Source organism: Mus pahari, chromosome 4 (assembly GCF_900095145.1).
Source record: "Mus pahari chromosome 4, PAHARI_EIJ_v1.1, whole genome shotgun sequence".
Taxonomy (NCBI): domain Eukaryota; kingdom Metazoa; phylum Chordata; class Mammalia; order Rodentia; family Muridae; genus Mus; species Mus pahari.
In genome coordinates this window covers 135,652,653-135,664,113 of record NC_034593.1, presented here as the reverse complement: position 1 = coordinate 135,664,113, position 11,461 = coordinate 135,652,653, and the positions used below count along the sequence as shown (strand labels likewise).

The window sequence follows — 11,461 nt, the reverse complement described above, 5'->3', positions numbered from 1 at the left end:
TAGGAAGCCCTTTCCCCACTGGAGTATGTATGTGGAAAGGATTGCTTAGCAACTTTCCTCCTTTGTTGACCAGTTCCACGTCTAAATTTGAGCACATAAAACAGCACCCTTAATTCTTGAACTAGTGTTATGGACACTGTTCTGCCGGACGCATTTGACAGCCTAAGAAAGGTAGGAAAGCAATCTTCACATGGCTGTCTAGATAGCTGCTCAGTTACAAGGATACATCATTTACCTGATCCTCACTACCCCTTAAAATGATAAAATAATGCATAATACCCTGTGACTCAACACGGAACACCATTATAATGGGGACACAATTTACTTGGGCACATGGTTATGCACTGGAAACTTTTTCAAGGCTGTATGGGTTCATTAAGGCAATTATGCCTTAAATTCCAGAAAGACAGGATTGGCTTGGTCAGGGGTACTGTTAGTGATCTCCCGTGGTGTGGTGTTTATGATAGCAGTATAAACCCAGCAGGAAGTTACATTTGCCTGGGGGCTCTTGTAACTTAAGTGCTTGCTTGCTTTTTTTTTTTTTTTTCTTTTTGACATTTCTTCATATTTTCCAGGAAGAAAATGTACTTTTGTTGCTTTGTTTGACCAGTTTTTGCTGTTAAAAAAAAAAAAAAAAAAGACAAAAAGAAAGAGAAAGATGTGTGAAACTTACATGACTTAAAAATGAATGTAAAACTGTTCTTCCGGGGGGGGGGGAACCCTGCTGTCTATGGATGAAGCAGGCTATTATTTTGTACAACATGTTCATAACACTGAACCCCTTTCCCTAAAGAACAAGTGTTCTCCAAATTGCTAGGGGGTTTTCTTCTGTAACTCTAGAAGTCATGAAAAAAGACTGGTGTGGAATTCAAAGAAATGAATAAAGTCCTGCTTAGTGCTTTAGATTAAGGACGCACAACGTCCATCTTTCTCAAAGGCAATCAGCAGAGCTGCTCCCTGTATATTGCCTCAATCAAATTGAGTTGGATTGTGTACGATTTGATTCAATATGCAGTGAGAGCCCTTGCTTTTCTTTTTATGAAAATTTGCATTTTATGATGGAACTGTATCTTTTACCATGACATCATTTTCAGAAGTATCATATTGGATGAAGGAATTTCCTCTGTGAAACTAGATGGAGCATAGCTGTTAGCGCTGGCCCTACCTTTGACAATCTGTCCATGTGGAACAGATGGACACTTTAGGATCTCCTGGTTCTACTTCGATTTGGTGACAGGCTACACAAGGACAATTTAAATCCTGATAATTCAGCCTCTCTCTGCTATCTCCAAATGCTGTCAGTTCATATAAACATCTATGTTAAAATGAGAGGACATTGTTACCCTGGTGTATAGAATGAATACTTCATGGTTCCGACTTTGCCATTCAAGAGTCAGGAGCTGGAAAGCATAGCTTCTCCCACTACCCCTTTGTCTTTACCACAGTAAACTTCACCCAACTTGTTTGGACATTTCTGAGTCCCAAATACCAAATGTAGCAAGGAAGCCATTTGGTCATATCAGATGACATTCTTATTTACACAGATCGTCTAATCTCAAGTTGGATAAGAATACAGCATTTGTGTGTGTGTGTGTGTGTGTGTGTGTGTGTGTGTGTGTGTGAATCTTTTCATTGGCAAAGTTGAATGAACTGAACAGAATTGAGGAGCTTTAAATAAGCCCAGTGATATACTTACAATACTTAAAAGATTATGCCTGTAAATGTTTTGATAGGAAATAAAATTAAATAACCATGAATCATTCAGTGGCAAGTTGAGGGATTCAAGTGTAGATTAATTCAGGATACTGTTTGTTAACGCTAAGTCAGTAAGTAGTCTGTTACTGTGGGTCTAAGTTTGTGGGTTGAGCTAGCTACTCAGGCTCTCTGAATGCATTATTCCCCTATGTGGCCACATCATAGAGAAACTGGGCAGGAAAGGTGGGAAAGAGAAATGGTCTTCCCATTAGGGACTTCAGGCTTTTTGGACTGGACCCAGGGAAGTCCCCAGGGGAGGTAAGAAAGCAGGATTGTTTATATACAAATGCAAGACACTTGTTTAGGACAGATTTCAAGCACTTAATCCACATCGTAAGGCATAATTAGGTAAAATAAACACCAAATTATAAAAGGAAATAATAAATAAACAGCAACTCGATCCATTACTGCAAGGGTAGAAGTTGTAACTAACATTGTCCTGTTTTCAAAGTTTCACTGCTTGACGGCCCCTCCCCCTCCCCGCTCCACAGTCTCTGGGTTTTCTTATTTCTAGTTCTAGACAATGCCTACAGTGTACACTCTGCTATGAGGATACATGTTTCAATATCTAAATCTCAGTTTTCTCTGTAAAATATGTGAGCTTAAGGCTTTCCTATACCATCCATGAGTTTACTGATGAATTCAATTAATATTTCAGCAAACTTACTCTTTGCAAGACTGTGTGGTGTGATATAAAGGCCATAAATAAGCATGAGCTATGACTTCACTTCAAAGAGCCCATGATGAAGTAAGGATTAAAAGCCTACCAAGAAACTGAGAAATAAGATTTCACAAAAAAGTGTGTACGAATATTATACACTAGGAATTTTAATAGTGGTTAATGCCTTTTGCCTGACCATGCTTTTCTGAGATCTCAAATGCGCAGACTCATCCGATTCTTCCTGTAATCTGAGGCAGTTGACAAGATTATAAACTTCAGTTGACAGAAGAAACTAAGGTAGAGAGAGCAAATAATGTCAGAGCTGAGCCATGGAAGGGAAAACTGTGTGCTTTTGTTCCCATCAAAGTGCTGGGCCTTAAATTCTTTTATACTTCACCATTGTGGAATTCTGGGTCACCAGGGGCACTACTCTCTTATCTCTGTCTGTCTGTCTGTCTGTCTGTCTGTCTGTCTGTCTGTCTGTCTGTCTGTCTGTCTTCCTGCCTGCCTGCCTGCCTGCCTGTCTGTCTGTGTATACACAAGTATGTGTGTGTGTGTGTGTGTGTGTGTGTGTGTGTGTGTATGTGTGTAGATGACTTTTTATTGATTTCTCGGGATTTTTATTTAGTTATAATTAGAGGGAAATGTCTTAACTACAATAGGGATGCTCAGGTTACTTTGTGCAGAGAAGGAAGCACCTAAAAAGCAGCTGAAAGAGCAGATGAGATATTCTGTAATGGGCAACCACTTGCCTGGTATTAAAACTAACAGCAGCAGGTACAAATAACTGTCAATATTGATGCTTGGACCTAGTAACCTTTAACATTTTGGTATGCATCCTTCCGGTAATTTTTCTTCTTTTTTATAGTTTGATGGAATTTTCAAACATATTTGCAAGGATTATATTACATTACTAGATGTTAGGGTCCTCTTATGAAACAAAAAGTATCCATTTAAAAAAAAAAACCAAAAGCATAGAATTACACTAAACAATTGAATATTCTAGCAAAAATTATTCTATTCATTTAAAAAGAAATTTTTATCAGGGTAAGATATCAGAAACGGACTAAACAGATGAAAGGTTCTATTGCTAAATGGTGTTGATCCATATAGCAAAGTTGCCTGGGAGATATCCGACTGCTCTCTCACTAGATCGGCACCACTAGGCAGCCTTTGTTCCTCATATTGCCAGAGTTAATATTATGGAATTGTTGGCCTCCTTCCTGGGGTTCCATAATTCAACTAATTTTCTTTCATTTTATTGAGCTACCTTATAATTATCTTTTGTTTCTATTTCAAAGAATCTTTCTTTTTATTATTTTATTAAGATCTCAGTTTGAGTTTAAATTATGTATCAGAATTGTTTAATTAAACAAGCCGCTCTGGCTAGTTTCTTTCCTCTGTTTCTGACGGTTTGGGGTTTTATTTGTTCCTTGCGTTGTTGACTATCTTTATTTCTCACTGAGCCTGCTGCCCACAAACAGTGTAAAGCGAGCGTTCTTAAGACTGGCACTCATGGTCATTTTGACATCATCTGGCTCCTTTCAAACCTCAAACTTTATAGCAGTCAAATTCATATGATCAGGTCATAAATGCCCACTCTATGTGTGGGTGAAGAGAATATGGAGCAGTATAAATCCAGCCTCGTCGTTCCTTTCCTACTTTAGAAGAAATCAGAGTCACATAGAAACGCATCCAAGCAGTAGAACCGTAAAGGCACATTTTTCAAAAGTCTGAAGCATCAAGAACAACATAAGCTGCAGAGTATCTTGAAGAGAAATGAAAAATAATATGTGTCTTGTGCTCTACAGTGTTCAAAATACTGGGCCATGTTCTTTTTCTTTGTTCTTAAGTGACAGTTCTGAGAAATCGATATTATTTTGCCTGAACAAGAGCCTTAGAAACTTTTTGTGCTGTGCCCAGGGCTTTCAACTTCTAAACATTTAACCAAGATTTACTCTTCTACCTCAAAGAGAGAAAATTTTGCTGCTTATGAGAATTCCTCTTGGTAATAGGCATGATAGACTACAGAAAAGATTACTCTTTAAAAACATCTTTGTTTGGGCTGCTCCTTTAGTTATCATAGGCCAGGTAACTTATAAACAGCAGAAATTTGCTATGCACACTTTTGGAGACTGGGAAATATAAGATCAAGTCACTGGTAGACTCCTCCTCTGCTTCATGATAAACGCTTTCTAACCACATCCAACACGTGGTAGAACAAACAGGTTCATAGGAAACTCTATTACAGAGGTGAAAACCCTATTCATGGGTGTAATACTCACATGATCTAATTGCTTCCTGAGGGCATCACCTCTTAATCATACTGTCTAGGGAATCTCAGTTTGTCAGTCTTACAGAGTCACAGTCAATAGCAGTAAGATGGAGGCAGACATTCTGAGTCACTAAGCGTGATAAGTCAGCAACCTGCTCGCATGGTGTAGACTCTACAACCAGAGTACATAGATTCACCTCCATTTCCCCCACTTTCAGGCTGCATAGTTTGGGTCCAGTTACTCAACCTCCCTCACCTCTTTTTCCTCCTTCTTTCTCACACCCTTTCATATTTGTCTTGAAATTGAACAAGGATGTATATAAAGTTTGTAGAATGACTAGTGGCCAGAAATCTCTTGACAAATTGTAGTCCTCACCAATCTTGAATGTCTATGGGACAATTTGAATTCAGCTTTGCTAACATTTAGAGTGGCTGCTTCTTATGAGCTAAAGAGAACGAAGGTTTTGAAGGGAGGTCTCTGGCATCCTCCATGCAACTTTTACTTTTGTTTGAACCACAGTTAGCACCAATGTCATAAAATCTTCATGTGTGCTGCTGCTGGATGTCTAGACTACAGACAGTGACTGCTGACTGTTTATTGATGGTAGTAATTAGTTTTACTGATGTTGGTTAGGAACAGGTCAGGAAGCAGAGTGACAGAAATTTGTTTATTAAGCCAACGAAAATGCTTTAGATTAATTCTAGCCTGGGGGAAGTTCTGTCACCTTCGTTCCACAAAGAAAGTGTTGCCGAAAAGTTTTCTACGATCTACCTTGAAACAACCCACCAAGAGTAATTCATAATCACTCTCTTCACTTCTGTTCTGTGCTCTACTATACCTGTAGGCATTCTCCTCCTCCTGCTGCGGCTCCCCCTCTTTCCCTCTTTGTTCCTGTTCCTCCTCCTTTGCCTTCCCCCCTTCCTCTTCCATGGTTCTAGTAATTGAACTTCAGGGCTATCACATGATAGGTAGAAGTCTACCATTATGCATTATCTACAGACCACTTTTTTTGTTTTTTCATTACGGACTGATTCTCCCTAAGATGTCCAAACTCATCTTAAACTTGGCATCCTCATGCGCCTGTTTCTGAAGTAGCTGAGATTAGGACTCAGTTGAAATTAGTAACTTGCTCTTCTAGGTCTGAATCTCTCAAATTGCATTTTTAAGAACCTTAAGGTCACTAAAGTAGTTTAAGATTTTTGGAACTTTGTCTATCCATTTTGTTATCTACCGCACCCAGCAAAGACTTTTCTTGTACTATTCTCATTTTCTTAGTTCTTGGCTGATTTCAATGCCATTGCAATTATACTATCACAAGCACGATAGGCCAGAGGGGTATATTAAGTACCCAGTTTTGAGTTCTGGAAAATCAGGAAAGTCTTCAACAAGAAAGAATCATTCCAGGCATGACTTCGCACAGGAATGCCACTTGAGGCTCCCTCATGAGTACAACTCCACAGAGAGGGAGGGAGGGAGTTTGACTTGTCCTCTTCTGGGATGAGAGCGCTTAGAGAATGGAACCAACAAAGAAAGGTCCTAGTGAAGGGAGAGATCTGCTAGGTTTCTGGAGGACTAAAGAGGCCAGTAATGATAGGGAAGCAAAAAGTCAGAGGGAAAACGTGGTGGTGAGGTTGGAGGGTCCAGGGAACTGGGGCCCTAGACTGTAGAATCCTGACCTATGAAGTCTCTCTGAAGACTATGATTATTACTCAGAGAGTTGTTCAAATTGCGAGAATGCTTTTAAACAAGATCCAGGTGACCCACTTTAAAATAAACTTTTGGGCTGAATATGAATTTTAGGGAAGTAAAGTTATTTTACAGTTACTGTGACCGAGCCAGGCAGGGTAGCAATTGCCTCTCATCCCAGCACTCAAGAGGCAGAGGCAGGACAACCTTTGCATTTAGAGGCAGCCTGGTCTACATACCTACTTCTAGGCTGCCAGGGCTACATAGTAAGATTCTGCATCAAAATAAATAAAGATGTAAATGAGTTACCTTTAATCTTGGGAAAGTTTTAGACTTTTAGAGCAGTCGAAATCAGTTCATCTCTCATCTACCCACTTACTCCTATATTTTGCCATAAGCAATGACTCAGCATTGAGTAGTTATTGCCAAATAACACACTTTACTCATATTTCTGTAGTTTTAGCATCCTGTCCTTTCTGTGTTTCAGGTCTACATGCACAGCATCATCTCCCACACTGCCACTGTCTCTCCAGAGGCTCCTGCAGCTGTTGTTCCCATGGCTATTGAGATTCCTGGTCTGTTATGGGACAAAAATCTCCTCATTTGTACTCGTCTGATTCTCTTCATATTTAGAGTGTAGCGATGACTTATTTGGATAAATGCTAGAGAGCAGTGCTGTGCTTATTACACGAAGCTGCAGGTTACAGTTGATGTACAGTACTATGGGTACTGCCTCCATCCAGACTGGAGATGTGCTGTTCAGATTTCACCACCACAAAGTCACTCTTTGTCACCTTGACTTTTCATTTAAAACAAACAAGAATGATTATAACTTAGGGACTGGGATCATCATTCATACAGCGATAGTACATATGTAAATTATGTTGACTTCTTCAGAGGAAGTTCTTCTAAGTGTAATTCACTTATGGAATAACCTATGTCTATGGATACTTAGTAACTTTCTTATGTTGCAACCCAATACTAGATGATCTTATTGCAACAACATTCTAGCTTTGATATTGGGAACTCTTCTAGTTGGCTCATGTGTCCCTCTGACACTTGCATCACTGTACATGACAGTGGGTTGTGTGCTATGTCATAGTAATGTGTATGTATGTATGTTCACACACATGTCCACACATGTGGGTACGTACATGTGTGAGTTCTTGAGTCCTGCCTTCCTTTCTTGTACTTCAATATGCTAAGGGCTGTCTTGAATATCCCTTCCCTTATCTGTGACCCTGAAGGATCAGCCACTTTTCAAAAGGAGCCCTAGTTTCCTTTATTAGAAAAGTCAGGGTCTGGCTGCTAGGTGTACTTACCCTTGTTTCAACTGTCTGCTTCAATACTTGTAACTGACAGAGTGAGTACCACAGTCTGACAGTGTCTGACACTGTTTCATCACCATGTTGCCAGAGAACTACAAAAGCAGTGGTGAGCAGGGGGCCTATTGTCATAATCAACCAGGAAAATTAAAACTGTTGGTAGAGGTGCTGACTGAGTAAAATATCATTATCAGTTCCATAAAATAGTAATATGTAAATGTTCACTTTCTATATGTACAGTCTTGCATTTCTAAAGCAATTTGATCACCAAACATCTGAACACATAGCACACAGTCTGCTAATAATGTGAGTATATCCACGTGTAGTCTCTCTGGAGAGTTGTTGGATGAGAAGGAAATAGTCAGGGCAAAGATAGTAGAGGGGAAATGTTTATGAAGTCTTTTATTTTTCCTGTGCCATACCATCCTACCAAAGTATTGTGCAGAGCCAAGTACAAAGGATGACTTCAATTTCCCAGGCTTACATATCTACCACCATTTGGGTGTTTGAAAATAAGACAATGATCGCTTTTCAGAAAGCAGGAAATGTGCTGAGTGGATTTTCCATTTCTTTCTTTCCCCCATTTATCTTTAGATTTAAATGATCATATTTTGAATTTTATTTTTGTTTTCCTTCAATTTAGTTGATCTTATTGTATATAATTTAAAATAGATGATTAAAAAATCTGATGCCAATTTTTATAAGAGAGTTTTCTTACACATTAAACATGTGCATGTATATTAACCATGTCAAAACATCACAGTTTAACAACTCATCTCTTGAATGCACTTGATGCAAGCATTGCGAAGATTGGCCAAGCATTCAAGAGTTATAGACTTCATTCATCTCCCCAAAGCTGTAAGAAAAGAGAGGGGTCTTAAATATTTTTCCTATTATGATTAGACCTTAACATTAATTTATTATGAAACTAGATTGAGACAACGACATTGTTGCACATTGCCATGTTCTACTGTCAAAGATCTGGTTAATGTTTAATAATGTTTACGTCTCTGACATGAAAAGCCATTGACTTGATCATGGCTAACAGCTGCTAAGATCTGCTTCTTTTGTAATGGCTTCAAAGGAATGGGATCAAAAAGGAATTCTTTAATAAGGTACTTCACACATTAATATCCTTTAAAGGAACCAGTTCAATGGACTGCATTTTGTAGATAAATCTTCAAATTCATCTAAGAAATTGGTAGAGCCTCTACTGTTATTTAAATGTACCATAGATTTAAATAGGATGAAGAATTGTGTATGCTTCAATGCATGTACATATAATCAGGTTAATAATGGGGTTCTATTAAGATCTGTGTCTGTAAAATGACAGCAAACCAACTGTTTGAGTACTACATTTGTGAAGACATTTGCAAATAAAAAGTTTCTTTTTCATTTTTAGTATCCTCTATATGTGTATATGATATGTGCACATATATGTATATATGCCTATATACATATATGTATATATATATATATATATATATATATATATATATATATATATGCCTATATAGTCACAGGGGTACAAGTATGAAAGTAAATGTGGAGGCCTGACANTTTGAGTACTACATTTGTGAAGACATTTGCAAATAAAAAGTTTCTTTTTCATTTTTAGTATCCTCTATATGTGTATATGATATGTGCACATATATATATATATGCCTATATATATATATATATATATATATATATATATATATATATATATATATATATATATGCCTATATAGTCACAGGGGTACAAGTATGAAAGTAAATGTGGAGGCCTGACATTGATGACAGAGTTATCAAGACAGACACTCGCAGTTATTTTGAAACAAAATGTATTTATTTAATCTCAGAGTTCTGCAATTAACAACTTTATGAAAGGATAAACAGTTAAATAGGGTTAGGGTTTCATACATTGACATACAGGGTCCTAAAGCTTGTTGACTCATACAGTTGACTCAGTCGTATTTCTCAGAGACGTTTGTGGACATCTGGTACGTGTATTTGCCCTGAAGGTGCTGATATGCAGCAGTCCAGTCAGCAACGATCCTATTGTCTTGAAACTTAGGTGGGAGAGAGCAGCAACGCCCAATTCATAAAAAAATAAGAAATAAGATTCCTTCTTATGTGGTTAATTGAAAATAAAATATAGAACAATCCAATTTCTTATTACTAAAATAAAAAAAAAATGGTTTTAGACCTGCAAATTGTCCTTGGAAATGTGAAAATTAAGAGTCACTATCTCAATTAAAAATTTCAAGAAATATTTAAACAATGATTTATTTCTCGGAGTTATAGGAATAATTATTAAAAACGAATGCAGAAATATTAATCCTAAAATATGAATTGCAAACAAGTTAGAGGTTATCTACTTAAATGCCTTCACTTAAAAACTGGAATGAGGGGGCCAGGTGTGGTGGCACACACCTTTAATCCCAGCACTCGGGAGGCAGAGGCAGGTGGAATTTTGAGTTCAAGGCCAGCAAAAACAAAACAAAACAAAACAAAAAAAAATTGGAATGGGGCATTAACAAGGAACGGTGATTTGTTCATAATTTTATAATAAAATTGGAAGAACTACAGAATAATATAAGACCTATGGATTTCAAGACTATATTTTTGAAATAATATGTCTGCATAAATAGACTCAAATATATCAATATTACCACTTAAACATTATAAAATATATAAAAAACTATATGTGTGTGTGTGTGTGTGTGTGTGTGTGTGTGTGTGTGTGTGTGTGTGTGTATGTGTGTGTATGCACATTTGCAGACAGGTATCTATGGAGGGAGACCACAAAAGGACTTTCAGTGTCTTGGAGCTGGAGTTACAGGTGCTTGTGAGCCACTGGGCCTAGGTGCTGGGCAAAGAGCTCAGGCAGTCCGAAAAAGCAGCAAGCGCTCTTAAATGCTGAGCCATCTCTATAGTCTCAGATTATTTTTAAATGTGGAAAAGACAGTAACTAAATAGTAGGTTCATCCTACTCACCTAATAGAATTAAATCAGAAAAACAGAACCAAGCCTATTTTAATTAAGCACAAAGTCTCTAACCATCTGCCTGTAGAGGCTCTGTGGGTATAGCTTCCCTGTCACGTGTGTGTCAGTAAGTGGCAGAAAGGAGAGAGGCTATTCAATGTTCTGACCTATGAACATAGGATTGAATAGTAGCCTAACAGAGAGTCTGAGACGACCACTAGTCTGGTGGTAGGGGGTCTCAGACAGGGAACTAACCTGAGATGACCACCGGTCCAGCGCCCAGCAGGCCCAGACAAGTTTCCAGGATGGAACGTGAGCTGGAGACTAGACGATCCCCATCTGTGTGTACACAGGCCTAGCTGATAGTGAACTCAAGACAAACAACTCTAGCATGGGGACACACAGGTGGGTATGGCAAGAAGCAAACCCTAGGTGACTACCAGACTCATGCCATGCGGCCACAGATCGGGAGCTAGCCTGTGATGACCACCAGTCTGGCACTGCACAGACCTGGAACATATAACCTTGGGAGATCCAGCCCTACCACCGAGGGTGGTATGGATGAGGGAAAACCACCTTCTCCTCTCTGTACACCTCACCATCTACAGCAGCACTTAGAAGAGCCCATGCATCTTGCCTGGGAAGCACAATAGAGCTGACTTTGGAGCCAGGATGTCATTGCAGAGGCAGGGTAGGTGGGAGGGGTTAAGCTCAGGTAAACAAGTCCAGAGGCTGTGTGACCCCTCAAGTCTTCTGTCGGCCTCATGGGCAAAAGAGATATTTTCCTC

At 38.7% G+C, this 11,461-nt stretch overlaps 1 pseudogene; it reads left to right on the top strand.

Moving 5' to 3' along the window:
- Positions 1–10,750: 10,750 nt before the first annotated feature.
- Positions 10,751–10,874, top strand: LOC115063940 (annotated as a pseudogene).
- The last annotated feature ends 587 nt before the right edge of the window (positions 10,875–11,461 follow it).